The sequence below is a fragment of the Mytilus californianus genome, unplaced genomic scaffold (genome assembly GCF_021869535.1).
Source record: "Mytilus californianus isolate M0D057914Y unplaced genomic scaffold, xbMytCali1.0.p SCAF_4, whole genome shotgun sequence".
NCBI lineage: Eukaryota > Metazoa > Mollusca > Bivalvia > Mytilida > Mytilidae > Mytilus > Mytilus californianus.
The window spans coordinates 56166428-56180525 of NW_026262690.1; positions in this window are offsets into that span (position 1 = coordinate 56166428).

Below are 14098 nucleotides of genomic sequence, written 5' to 3' on the forward strand. Positions count from 1 at the left end.
AAACACATAACTGATATAATATCTAAAAGTAACAAAACTATTAGCTTCCTAAAACGTAATCTCAAAGCATCAAACCATCAGATCAAGAGTCAGGCATACCAAGTATTTATTTGCCCTAAACTTGGGTACTCTTGCTCAGTCTGGGACCCACACACAACAGAATCAATATCAAAGATTGAAATTGTCCAAAGGCGAGCTGCTCGATATGTCTGTAATAGGTACCTATACAAGTAGTGTATCGGACATGCTGAACGCACTTAATTGGCCAACATTATCAGTCCGTAGACTGCGCACTAGACTTGTCATGATGTATAAGATCTCTCATCATCTAGTCGCAATTCCATCAGACACATCAGATCTTGCAGATCCAAGAACCAGAAAATTCCCCTACTCAATTTTAGACACATATATACACCTAAAAATACATACAGGCACTCATTCTTTCCGCGTAAAATACTACAATGGAACACATTACCTATTTCAATAGTTCAGTCTCCGTCAGTAGACAGCTGTAGAGAACAGCTCACTTCTGCTGTTCTCTATACTCTCATTTAAATATCAAATTTTTTGTACATAATGTTTAACCACTTAATTCGTTCATCTGCACTCTATCAAACAATTGTACAATATGGCACTGAATTTCCTTATTTTTACTATGTTGATTATTTTTTGTTAAAAGGACATGCATGCATGAATAGTATTTAATCATCAGCCTGCTTGATGGTATATTGTATACTTAAAGTAGAAGAAATAAGTAGTTTTTCATAAGGAATGAAAAGGGAATAAATGTGGATAGTGTCCATATGTGGACACAGATGATGCCCCCGCTTGCATATCATATAGTTATAAAGGGACATAACTGAAGAACGGTAAAAGTGACGCTACCCATATTTGAACTTCTTGAGTTTTGTGGTAATAAGCATTGTGTGTAAGTTTCATAACATTTGGTTGAGGCTAACTTAAGTAGAGAACAGAAACTAAAAATTCAGCAATTTTTCTATTTGTTAACACGCATAACTCTAGAACGGTTGTGTATAAGTTTTATAACATTTGGTTGAGACAAACTAAAAAATTCAGCAATTTTTGTTTATAAAGGGACATATCTCAAGAATGGTAAAAGTGTCGCCACCAAATTTCGTACTTAATCTATATTATGTAGTAACAAGCATTCTGAGAGTATTGCATGGCAATACATAGTCCCCTACCGGGTAAAAATTCATTATACTGGAACAAAATGCTAACTTGTTATATAACTTGCCATGGTGTAAACAAAAAGTAAATATCATGTCAATATCTTCGAGCATGACTTAAAACAGTGTGGAAAACTGATTATATGAGTGAATTTTTCAAGTCCAAGGACCATAACTCTGCACAAAATTATTAGACCGAAACAAAAATTTGAACTTGATCTGTAACTTGTCGTGATAAAACTATATACCAATTATCAATCAATATCGTATAAGCATGATGAAAAAAACATTAGATATGATTAATAGTTCTCTAAAATTAGATATGATGTAATACAGTGTATATCTATTTTCAAATTATAATCAAATATAATTGTTAGTTCCAAATATTTTTTCTTTCATTTGTCACAAACTAATATAGATTTGTAACTTATCTATAAAATGTCAACAACTTTTATCTACACAATATAATATATTGAAATATATACATAATAAAAATAGATTATTATCTTATTAAAGGATTTCTCTTCATAATTTTTTTTTATATATATAGCATTCAGAAAATTAGTTTATACTAAATAACTAACAAACCTGCCAAAAAATTCTTCAAATAATTGAACAAAGAATGTCTTTTAAAAAATTAGTTATCTCCCTTTGTAAAGAAATATGGTTTAACATAGTATTCTAACATTAGATATGTTCCAGAGTGATGGTCCATAACTCTGGATTAAATCATCAGACCGGAACAAAATTTGAACTTGATCTATAACTTGTCATGATAAAACTATATATCAAATATCAAATCAATATCTTCAAGAACAAAGAAAAAAGTGTGGAAAGCTGATTTGCCGGACTGACAGAAGGACAGACAGACAGACTGACAGACAGACAGACAGACAGACGGACGGAGTGCAAACCTAAAGTCCCCTTTGACTTCGTCGGTAGGGGACTAATAAGCATTGCGTATAAGTTTCATAACATTTGGTTGAGGCAAACTAAAGTTAGAAAACGGAAACAAAAAAATTGTACTTGATCTTAGTTTTGTGGTAATGAATATTGTGTATAGGTTTCATGTTTGGTTGGGGCAAACTTAAGTTACAGAATGGAAACTAAAAATTTTGCAATCTTTCGATTTATAAAGGGGCATAACTCAATAATGGTTAAAGTGACACTACCCAAATTCAACTTGATCTGTGTTTTATCAGTGGAAGTCAAAATTAAACATTGCATTGTATAAAGCATTGATTGTAGTTGATTCAACTATAAACATAGACAAAGGAAGATAACTCCAATTTTAAAAATTACTTGATATTTAGAAGAAAATAAAAATTTTGCAATTTTTCCATTTATAAAGGGGCATAACTCTAGAAGGGTTAAAGTGACGCCATCAAAATTCAAACTTGATCTGTGGTTTGTGGTAATAAGCATTGTGTATAAGTTTCATAACATTTGGTTTAGGCAAACTTAAGTTAGAGAACGGAAACTAAAAATTTTGCAATTTTTCCATTTATAAAAAGGGCATAACTCTAGAACGGTTAAAGATACGCCACCAAAATTCAAAATTGATCTGTGTTTTGTGGTCATAAGCATTGTGTATAAGTTTCATAACATTTGGTTGAGGCAAACTCAAGTTAGAGAACGGAAACCAATTTTGGGACGTACGGACGTACGTATGTACAGACGGACAAGGGTAAAACTTAATGCCCAGTATGTACCTTTATTGACATTTAGTCAGCACTTCTGTGTTGACATGAATTATCATTGATATGGTCATAATTATTAATTGTTGAATTTTCGAAATACTATGGATTTTCTATTCCAGGAATCGACTCACTTAGCTGTATTTTTCAAAACCATTCGAAATTTTGGGTCTTCAATGCTCTTCAACTTCGTACTTTATTTGGCCTTTTTAACTCTTTTTATTCAAGCGTCACTGATGAATCTTTTGTAGATGAAACGTGCGTCAGGAGTACAAAATTTTAATCCTGGCATCTATGATGAGTTTATTTACTTACAAAAGACTTTCGCTCAAATCAGTGTTATGAACCATTTTGAAAGTGAGGTGTCAGCTTTTTCTCCATGTTCAATGATTGTCTGTGACTACGAGATAAGAAAAATACTAAAACACTGTTCCTTTGCTTTGTTTTTTAAGTGCACTTAAGAACATTCTCGTCAGAAGAGAATGCTGACCATTATCCCCCAATTGTTCTAACCCTTTCTGTTTGTGTCAGGAAACATAGTGCTAAACTTTAATAGGAATTGGTTAATTATAACTAAAGTTATTGTGAAAAGCATTGTCTATTTTCGGGTGAACAGCAACAACGACTCAATCATACCATAATGTAACTGGAAAATATTGAAGTCGATTACAATTTTAGGTTTTATTATCTCATTGGTCTTGGCATCTGAACACCATCGCCTTGTAAAAATGACTGTAACCTAATAACTCTAAACTCAAGTACTTGACAAAATTATCACAGCAATCAGTCGGTGTCAATTTTAGTGTCCAATATCAGAGTGAGTCTACTAGTCTTTGTTTGTTGGGAAAAAAAATCCTCCGAGAAGAAGGAATTAGTCCAGTAAATTTACACCACATAGAGTGCCCGATCTACCTAACATACTTTATTTTAGAAAAGTTGGATTCATATGAGTGTTTTTGTAGAAATTGTTTAAACATTTCTAAGCCAACTTTAAACAAGAGGCTGTCAGAGAGACAGCAAACCAGATTTTCCTGCAGAGGTCGAACCCTGAACAGTTGTGCAAGTATGGACACAACATTTAAACTTAAAACAGCTCTGAATTTGGATTGTGATTGAATATTTGATACAGCATAGGTTTGTGACACAAAATAAATGTGGTCAAAGAACTGAAAAATTTGAAATTGCACATTTACCTATTATGTTCCAATATCCAAAATCTATGTACATTGCTAGAATCAGCATATCAAGGAACCCCAAGAATTCAATTTTTGATGAAATACTTCTTTGTTAAACCATTTCTGTTCAAAGGGAAATAAATTTATTTCCATGAACCAATAATGTAAATCTAAAATTAGATATGATGTAATATTTATTTTCAAATTATAATCTAATATAATTAATAGTTTTCAAATAAATCTGTCACTACAACTATAATTGGGTGATTGACAATTACCAGATGGTGTGTTATCTTGATAAAAGGTGAAAATCACTTAAAAACACTTAGTGTAATCAAACTTTATATATAAAGTTAATAGTTCCCAATACTTTTTCTTTCATTTGTAACAAACTAATAAAGATCTGCAACTTATCTATGAAATTCTACAACTTTATCTACACAATGTAATGTAATGAAATATATCCTTTAATGCAAATAGATTATTATCTAATGAATTTGCAAATCTGGAACAGGATCAAGTAAAAATTAAAATTAACACACACTCAGACAATTAGTTTATACAGAATAACAAACAAACCTACCACAAAATTGTTCAAACAATTTACCAAAGAAAAGAGAAAAAAAAATCCAAAATGTCATTTTTCATTAATACAATGTCTTTTAAAAATCTTTTTAATAAAATGCTCCGCAGGGCGCAACTTGATACGACCGCAGAGGTCGAAACCCTGAACAGTTGGGGCAAGTATGGACACAACTTTCAAGCTTGATACAGCTTTGCATTTGGATTGTGATTAAATAATTGACACAGCATAGGTTTCTGACACAGAATGAATGTGATCTAAGAACTAAAAATTTTAAATTGGACATTCACCTATTATGGTCCAATATCCAAAATCTAAATACATGGTTAGATTCAGCATATCAAAGAACCCCAAGAATTCAATTTTTGATGAAATCAAACAAAGTTTAATTTTGGACCTTTTTGAACTCAATGTGGACAAAGTTGATAACGGGGCCCAAAAATAAAAAATCTAAATACATGGTTAGGTTTAGCATATCAAACAACCCCTTATATTCAATTTTTGTTGAAATCAAACAAAGTTTAATTTTGGACCCCGATTTGGACCAACTTGAAAACTGAGCCCATAATCAAAAATCTAAATACATGTTTAGATTCAGCATATCAAAGAACCCTAAGAATTCAATTTTTGTTAAAATCAAACTAAGTTTAATTTTGGACCCTTTGGACCTTAATGTAGACCAATTTGAAAACGGAACCAAAAATTAAGAATCTAAATACACGGTTAGATTCGGCATATCAAAGAACCCCAATAATTCAATTTTTGATGAAATCAAACAAAGTTTAATTTTGGACCCATTGGACCTCAATGTGGACCAATTTAAAAACGGGGCCCAAAATCCAAAAACTAAATACACGGTTAGATTAAGCATATTAAAGAACCCCAAGAATTCAAGAATAAAACCCCATTGAAATTGGTCAAGAAATAAGCAATTTATACGAAGTATCTTCTTTTGCACAATACTGTGCAATTAAATATTTCTTGCTATTGCGCAATACTGTACAATTGACAATTTCTTGCTATTGCGCAATATTGTGCTGTTGAATATTTCTTGCTATTGCGCAATACTGTGCAATTGAAGATTTCTTGCTATTGCGCAATACTGTGCAATAGAAGATTTCTTGCTATTGTGCAATACTGTGCAATTGAAAATTTCTTGCTATTGCACAATACTTACTATATAATAATTAACACATCCTGTTTGGTGTGTATCTCCTACCATATCATTATTATTTGCTTTTAAATATAAATCAGAAATAACCAACTAAAAAGGAAAATTTTAAAAGAAAAAAAAAAGGAAAAAAAGAAAAAAAAGGAACCCCCCCACCCCCCCAAATTTTTTGAACCCCCTTATGATTCATCACCCCCAAACTCAATCCCAGCCTTCCCTTTGTGGTATGGTACCTTGCAGTACAATTTCAGAGAGATCCATACACTTGAACACAAGTTATTGTCTGGAAACTAGAAAAATGCTTATTTTTGGCCACTTTTTGGCCCCCAATTCCTAAACGTTTCGGCAATTACCCCCAAACTCAATTCCAGCTTTCCCTTTGTGATATGGAACCTTGTAGTACAATTTCAGAAAGATCCATACACTTACACACAAGTTATTGTCCTGAAACTAGAAAAATGCTTGTTTTTTGCCCCTTTTTTTGCCCCTAATTCCTAAAATTTTGAGGCAATTACCCCCAAAATCAATCCCAGCATTCCTTTTGTAATATGGAACCTTGTGGTACAATGTCAGAGAGATCCATACACTAACACACAAGTTATGTCTGGAAGTTACAAAAATGCTTATTTTTGGCCCCTTATTGGCCCCTAATTCCTTTACTGTTGGTACCATAACCCCCAAAATCAATCCCAACCTTCTTTTGTGGTATTGAACCTTGTGGTAAAATTTCATAGAGATCCATTCACTTAAACTAAAGTTAGAGTGCGAAAACCAATGTGTCTTCGGACAATGTAAAATTGGTTTTCATAACATTTTTAGAAAAATTTTCCAAGAAGCCAGACAGAGTTCACCCACATTGAAAGGTTTTATAATTGACACAGTTTAGTTATCTGAGTTTGCTACTTTTTCATTTCTATTTTCAAGTCAGTGCAAAAAGATGAGGCAGCAGTTCTTTTTATGAAATTACAGATCTTGGAGGACTTTAAAGTCATGTTTGCTTTCTGAAATACTGATACCACAGAACAACTGAAATTCTTTATTATACATTTTGTACATTGTAATTGTCAAGTTAAAATACACTGCTACAATAATATCTATTAAACACATAAATTCAGAATGAAAGGAATGAACAATTAAACAAAACAGCTGCATGGCAAAAACAATACAATAATTAGAATTATTACAAAATAATTTACAATCAGACAAAAGCCCAGATTTATAGAGGTAGAAAAAAATTAATTTTGAATATCACAGATTTTCTACTTGAAAGAAGTGTTTTCAAACTGAATAAGATTGATGATCTTTTCTCATTGGCTTCCTTTTTTCTGTATACAACCTTTACTGGGTTTTTCATTTTTTCTTTTTTATTTCCTTTACCATGACATTGAGCAATATACATTGTATTTTGAACTATAAACTTTTATTGTAAATATTTTAATCTACACAGAGGGCTTGAAATATTCCCTTATATTAAAATTTTAAAATCAGATATTAGTATTTGCAATGAAAAAAGTAAATATAAAAAAAATTAAATTATACATATTACTAAAATTTTAAATATTGCATGTAATTGTGGTGTGCACATGAAAAGTATATCATATTATAAATATTGTATGTTTATGATGTAATATCTATAGTTATAAATTAATTAAAGTATCACCTGGGATAGTCTGGGAAAATTACCAAAGTAAGTAGAAATATGTACTGTTAATTCAAAACTAGAAGGTATGTTTTGTGGCTTATTTTCTTCCCTCGATTACTGTACTGGTAAATGGGGTTATCTTACCTCCTATACATTTCTAGGAATATAATTGGTTAAAAGCAACCGCCTGGAGACCATGTATATTCCATATTGGGTTAGTAGGCGGGGCTTATTTCAATACACGGTTAGAAGTGGTGTTACGTCCCTTTGTAAAAACAACACGGTGTTGAGGAAAAATCTTAAAGGTTTCAACAGACGAAGATATGGATGATGAACTATTGAAATAAATTCATAAAACACATTTAGAGCTAACAAGTTGTTATTGTTGGCATTTGTTTTTGTATAGACCAATGGAAGTATAGGTTCTTAATACTTATGGTATTGAAGACTTGATCACTTTGATAGGCCAATAGTCTAAATACCACGTGTTAAGATAGTCGGTAAGATAAATTTGTTACATAGTGTGCTAGTGACCTAATACAATATATATGGGGTCAGTAAATTCCATATGGCTCTCACCCCATATGAAATTTACTGGGAAAAAGGACTGCCTTGCTTGAAATTTGCCACATTTAATGATGGTGATATTCATCCTATATTTTTGTTTTACTTCAATTAAAAAAAAGCATAAACTTCTGAAAATTGTCTTTTTTTACATGAATAATAATGTTTTTTCTTGGAAGGAAATTTATAAAGAAACATTCGTTCCATATCAAAGATGACATGAAAATTATATTATGATTATTAATAAACAGATAAATAAATGTTGTTAGACTTTTCTGTACCATGAAAAGTTATTTTGCCACAAAATATACAGCATGATAATTGGTGATTAGAAGCACTGTTTTCAGGAACACTTTTTAGATTTTTCTCTACATAAACATGGTAGCTTTATACATTTTATGTATTTATACCAAAATGTGCAATGAAACCACTCATATAAATGTATTTGAAAAATCATGGTCAGCAAATTTATCTTATTTTGGCTAACCTGTATTATAAGATATTTGAAATGAAACAAAACCTGCATTGATATGTAATTGTATATTTTCATACTAATCCACATCTATCAAATCTTAAAAATAAACCCAATACGACTATTTTGCTGCAAAATTACCATCTTTGAGAACATGAATAGTCAGAAAATTTCATAAAAATTACCTAAACTCCAAAATTTGAACCTCATTTTTCTAGAAATCAAGCATATGTAACCCATGTTTGATTTAATGAATATTTTAAAGATGTCATCTTGATCTACAACATATCTCAAATTAATAAAAATAAAATGCTTCGCAGAGCGCAGCCTGATACGACCGCAGTGGTCGAACCTTGAACAGTTGGGGCAAGTTTGGACACAATATTCAAGCTTGATACTGTCTGAATTTGGATTGTGATCAAATTTTTGACATAATATAGGTTTCTGACACAAAATAAATGTGGTCAAAGAGCTTAAAAATTTGAAATGGGACATTCATTTTACCTAGAATGGTCTGATATCCAAAATCTAACAACATGGTTAGATTCAGCATATAAAAAACACCAAAAATTTAATTTTAGTTGAAATCAATCAAAAGTTTAATTTTGGACCCTTCAAACCTTAATATGGACTAATTTGAAAACAGGGCCCAAAATAAAAAATCTAAATGCACAATAAGATTCAGCATATCATACAGCCGCAATCATTCAGTTTTTGATGAAATCAAACAAAGTTTAATTTTGGACCCTTTTGACCTCAATGTAGACCAATCTAAAAATGGGGCCCAATATCCAAAAAAGTAATACAAGGTAAGAACCCCCAAAAATTAAAGACTTTAAATTAATCCGATTGAAATTGGTTAAAAGATTTGTATTTATTTTCAATTGAAGATTTCTTGCTATTGCACAATACTGTGCAATTGAAGATTTCTTCCTATTGCGCAATACTGTGCAATTGAAGATTTCTTGCTATTGCGCAATACTGTGTAATTGAAGATTTCTTGCTATTGCGCAATACTGTGCTATTGTGCAATACTGTGCTATTGCGCAATACTGTGCTATTGAGCAATACTGTGCTATTGCGCAATACTGTGTTGTTGCGCAATACTGTGCAATTAAAGATTTCTTGCTATTGCGCAATACTGTGCAATTGAAGATTTCTTGCTATTGCGCAATACTGTGCAATTGAAGATTACAAAAACTTTGAAGAAAAAAAATATGAACCCCAAAAAATTTGAAAAAAAAAATCCCCCCTCCCAGTACAATTTTAGAGAGATCCATACACTTACATGCAAGTTATTGTCTGGTAACTAGAAAAAATGCAATGAAGTTTATTAAACTAAAGTTATTAGCAAATTTCCAATGGAATTTATTAACAATAAAGTTTTTGGCAAATTTCCAATATACATAATTTAAAAGCAGTTTAGGTGAGATAAACAAAAATGCTTCATCAGCAACATTTTATATTGGCAAATTTCCAATGAAGTTCATTAAACTAAAGTTATTGGCAAATTTCCAATGGAATTTATTAATAATAAAGTTTTTGGCAAATTTCCAATATACATAACTTAAAAGCAGTTTAGGTGAGATATTCAAATGAGTTTCAATTACCAACCTTACACTGCCTTTAAAATTATGTTTTGTACTTAGGTAATTGTCCATTAACCTGAAAACCCTTTTCCCCCCCTTTTTTGCACCTTATTCCTTAACGGTTTGAGCCATAACTCCCAAAGACAATTCTTACCATCCCTTTGTGGTATTCCAATATCCAAAATCTAAATACATGGTTAGATTCAGCATATCAAAGAACCCCAAGAATTCAATTTTTGATGAAATCAAATAAAGTTCAATTTTGGACCCTTTAAACCTCAATGTAGACCAATTTGATAAACGGGCCCAAATATCAAAAATCTAAATACATGGTTAGATTCAGCATATCGAAGAACCCCATATATTCAATTTTTGTTGAAATCAAACAAAGTTTAATTTTGGACCCTGATTTGGACCAACTTGAATACTGGGCCCATAATCAAAAAACTAAGTTCATGTTTAGATTCAGCATATCAAAGAACCCCAAGAATTCAATTTTTGTTAAAATCAAACTAAATTTAATTTTGGACCCTTTGGACCTTAATGTAGACCAATTTGAAAACGGGACCAAAAATTAAGAATCTAAATACACGGTTAGATTAGGCAATTACCCCCAAAATCAATCCCAGCCTTCCCTTTGTGGTATGGTACCTTGCAGTACAATTTCAGAGAGATCCATACACTTGAACACAAGTTATTGTTTGGAAACTAGAAGAATGCTTATTTTTGCACCCTTTTTGGCCCCTTATTCCTAAACGTTTAGGGCAATTACCCCCAACCTCAATTCCAGCTTTCCCTTTGTGATATGGAACCTTGTAGTACAATTTCAGAAAGATCCATACACTTACACACAAGTTATTGTCATGAAACTAGAAAAATGCTTGTTTTTTGCCCCTTTTTTGGCCCCTAATTCCTAATATTTTGAGGCAATTACCCCCAAAATCAATCCCAGCATTCCCTGTGTGATATGGAACCTTGTGGTACAATGTCAGAGAGATTCATACACTAACACACAAGTTATGTCTGGAAGTTACAAAAATGCTTATTTTTGGCCCCTTTTTGGCCCCTAATTCCTTAACTGTTGGTACCATAACCCCCAAAATCAATCCCCACCTTCCTTTTGTGGTATTGAACCTTATGGTAAAATTTCATAGAGATCCATTTACTTAAACTAAAGTTAGAGTGCGAAAACCAATGTGTCTTCGGACGACGCCGGACGACGCCAGACGACGACGACGCCAACGTCATACCAATATACGACCGCAAAAATTTTTTGCGGTCGTATAAAAATTACGAAGAATCAGAAAGTGCATAGTCTCCCCTTAAATAGGGATCTATGATATCACATGTGCAAATATAAAAATTGCAAAGGGGGGAGGCGAAAGATACCAAAGGAACATTCAAACTCATATGTCGAAAATAACGCCATGGCTAAAAAAGAAAAAGACAAACAAACAATAATACACAAAACATAACATAGAAAACTAAAGACTGAGCAACAGGAACCCCACCAAAAACTGAGGGTGATCTCAGGTCCTCCGGAAGGGTAAGCAGATCCTGCTCCACATGTGGCACCCACTGTGTTGCTCATGTTAGTACAAACCCGGTAATAAGATTAAATGGGTAGGTCACATTCTGGGAAAAGGGACGGGATTGTAGTTACGACATTTTGAACATATCCGCTATCACCTGTGAAACGGATATTCCATAATGGTCAACCAACTCGTGATGGCATCCGTAAAATTTACGAAAAATATAAGAACAATATTTAACTAGCCTTTAAGATTTTTAAAATTAATCATAACAGCCTTTAGAAGCCCATCTGGGATTTTGATAGGTTAATGTTTTTTCTTTAGCTGAATGACTCTTAAATTGAAATGATTGTTCAATAATATTGATTTAATATGTTAGAGATCGTTATTTTCTATGATAAGATAATAAATAGAATGAATAAACATGTGTCTGTCACAATTCATAATGATATCAGTTATTTACCGGTAACTACTTATTGTCCCTGAATAGCTTCTTTTCATTTAATTTTTCCAAAATTGGATGATAATTTTCTTGTAATTCTGTACTATTTTAATTTCCAGGATTGGAAAATGTCAATTTCACAAGTTTTCTGTCAAATTCTAACATTGTCTTACTACTCAAAAATAATTCAAGAAAAGTAATGGTTCCTTGTGTATTTCTTTAAGGTTGAAATTTCTTATTTAACATCTGGTTAAGAAACCTTCGCATTGTTTACCGTTAACCAATTAACCATTTGATTAGTGATAGGTTCTAAAGAGAGAATCAAAGGGCTTGTGAGCACTAAAGGGTAAAGACTGCATTCATTTTGCAGTGGAAAGTATAAACAAGACCAATACCGGGTCTGGACCTGGGTCGCTGCATGCAACTGATTAAGGCAACAAGTATACTAGAGCATTATTGATCATTTCCAGACAAAATATTAAAATCATTCACTTCAATAGGAGCCAAGAAAACTTTTCCTTGTACAATGAGTGTTGTGAAATTTCAAACTATTAGCAAACAGGAAGTGCTGACACGATAGATGTAAAAATTGCTTACTTGCTAGAACTCAATATTATCAAGCTGCAGACAAAATATTAAATCATTCCCCTCGATAGAAGCTAAGAAAACTTTGACAAAAGTTTTCTTTCAGACAGAAGGACAGACAGACAGAAGGAGTCAAGCAGTCTAGTCCATGGGACACAGATGCCTCTGCTTGTAAATATATGGCAAATTCAGCCATTTTTTCCATTCATAAAGGGACATGACTTGAGAACAATGCAAGTGACACCACCTAAATTTGAGCTTGATCTGTGTTTGGTGGTAATAAATATTGTGTACAAGTTTCATAACATTTGGTTGAGGCAAACTAAATTCAGAGAACAGAAACTGCAAATTTGCCAATTTTTCCATTTATAAAGGCACATAATTTGAGAACGTCATAAGTGACGCCACCCATATTCTAACTCTATCTGTGTTTGGTGGTAATAAGCATTGTGCATAAGTTTCATAACATTTAGTTGAGGAAAACTTAAGTTAGAGAACGGAAACTAAATTTGGGACAGATGTACAGACATACAGTCAGACAAGGGTATAACTTAATGCCCCCTCTGCAGTGGCATTGGAAGGCAATACTATGAATTGGAGATATAATTGTAGTTGTGTCGTCAACTACAATTATGTATAAAGGAAGATAACTCCAATTTTAAACATTACTTTAACAATGACATCATTGATATTTTTAGAATAGATACTAGATTCATACACCATGCACAATTTATGAAATTTTCTTGACATGATACACATCATTTTGAAACTTGAACATCTGAGCATATTTTTTCATTGATAAATTTCTTAAAATTTTCATAGGTAGGATGTATGGTATGTTGTGCTCAATGCACTATGTTTTGTGTATATATCAAAAGTAGTGATAAAATCTGAAAAATGATTACTATCTAGCCAGCCACATGAATGCAATCTTTACCCCAAAAATATTTTTTTTGTATCTAGTGAAGATTGTTTGTTCAGGCAACCATGTGATCTCAGGCAAGTTCAAGTGCCATTCATGCCATCAAAAAGAAGTGTAGAAAATGACTCATGAATGTGAAATTGATAAACTGCAGCTTCAAACACTTCTTATCATCTTGGTAGCAGTTGTGCCTCTGTCCAAGTGAAGCAAGTTGAAATGGTACAGAATTGCAAGAAATGTGTTTTCTAATTTTAGAAGAAAAAAAAATTTAACATGCTGTTAAAATGTTTACTTTTTTCTGAGTTTTGTTTTTATGATTTAAGGGTCAAATTGTAAATAAGATTTTATTTTCATCATTTTCTTGTCCCCAATTGTTTTCCTTTAAGATAAAATTTACACAAGGGGAAATTTTGATTCTTAACCTTATCAAATTGTGAAATAAGTGAAAAGAAAACCACTTTTACAGAAAATTTTCAAACATAATACATTTAGTACACTGTGCAATATGCACTGAATCAGAATGAACTGTTGTTG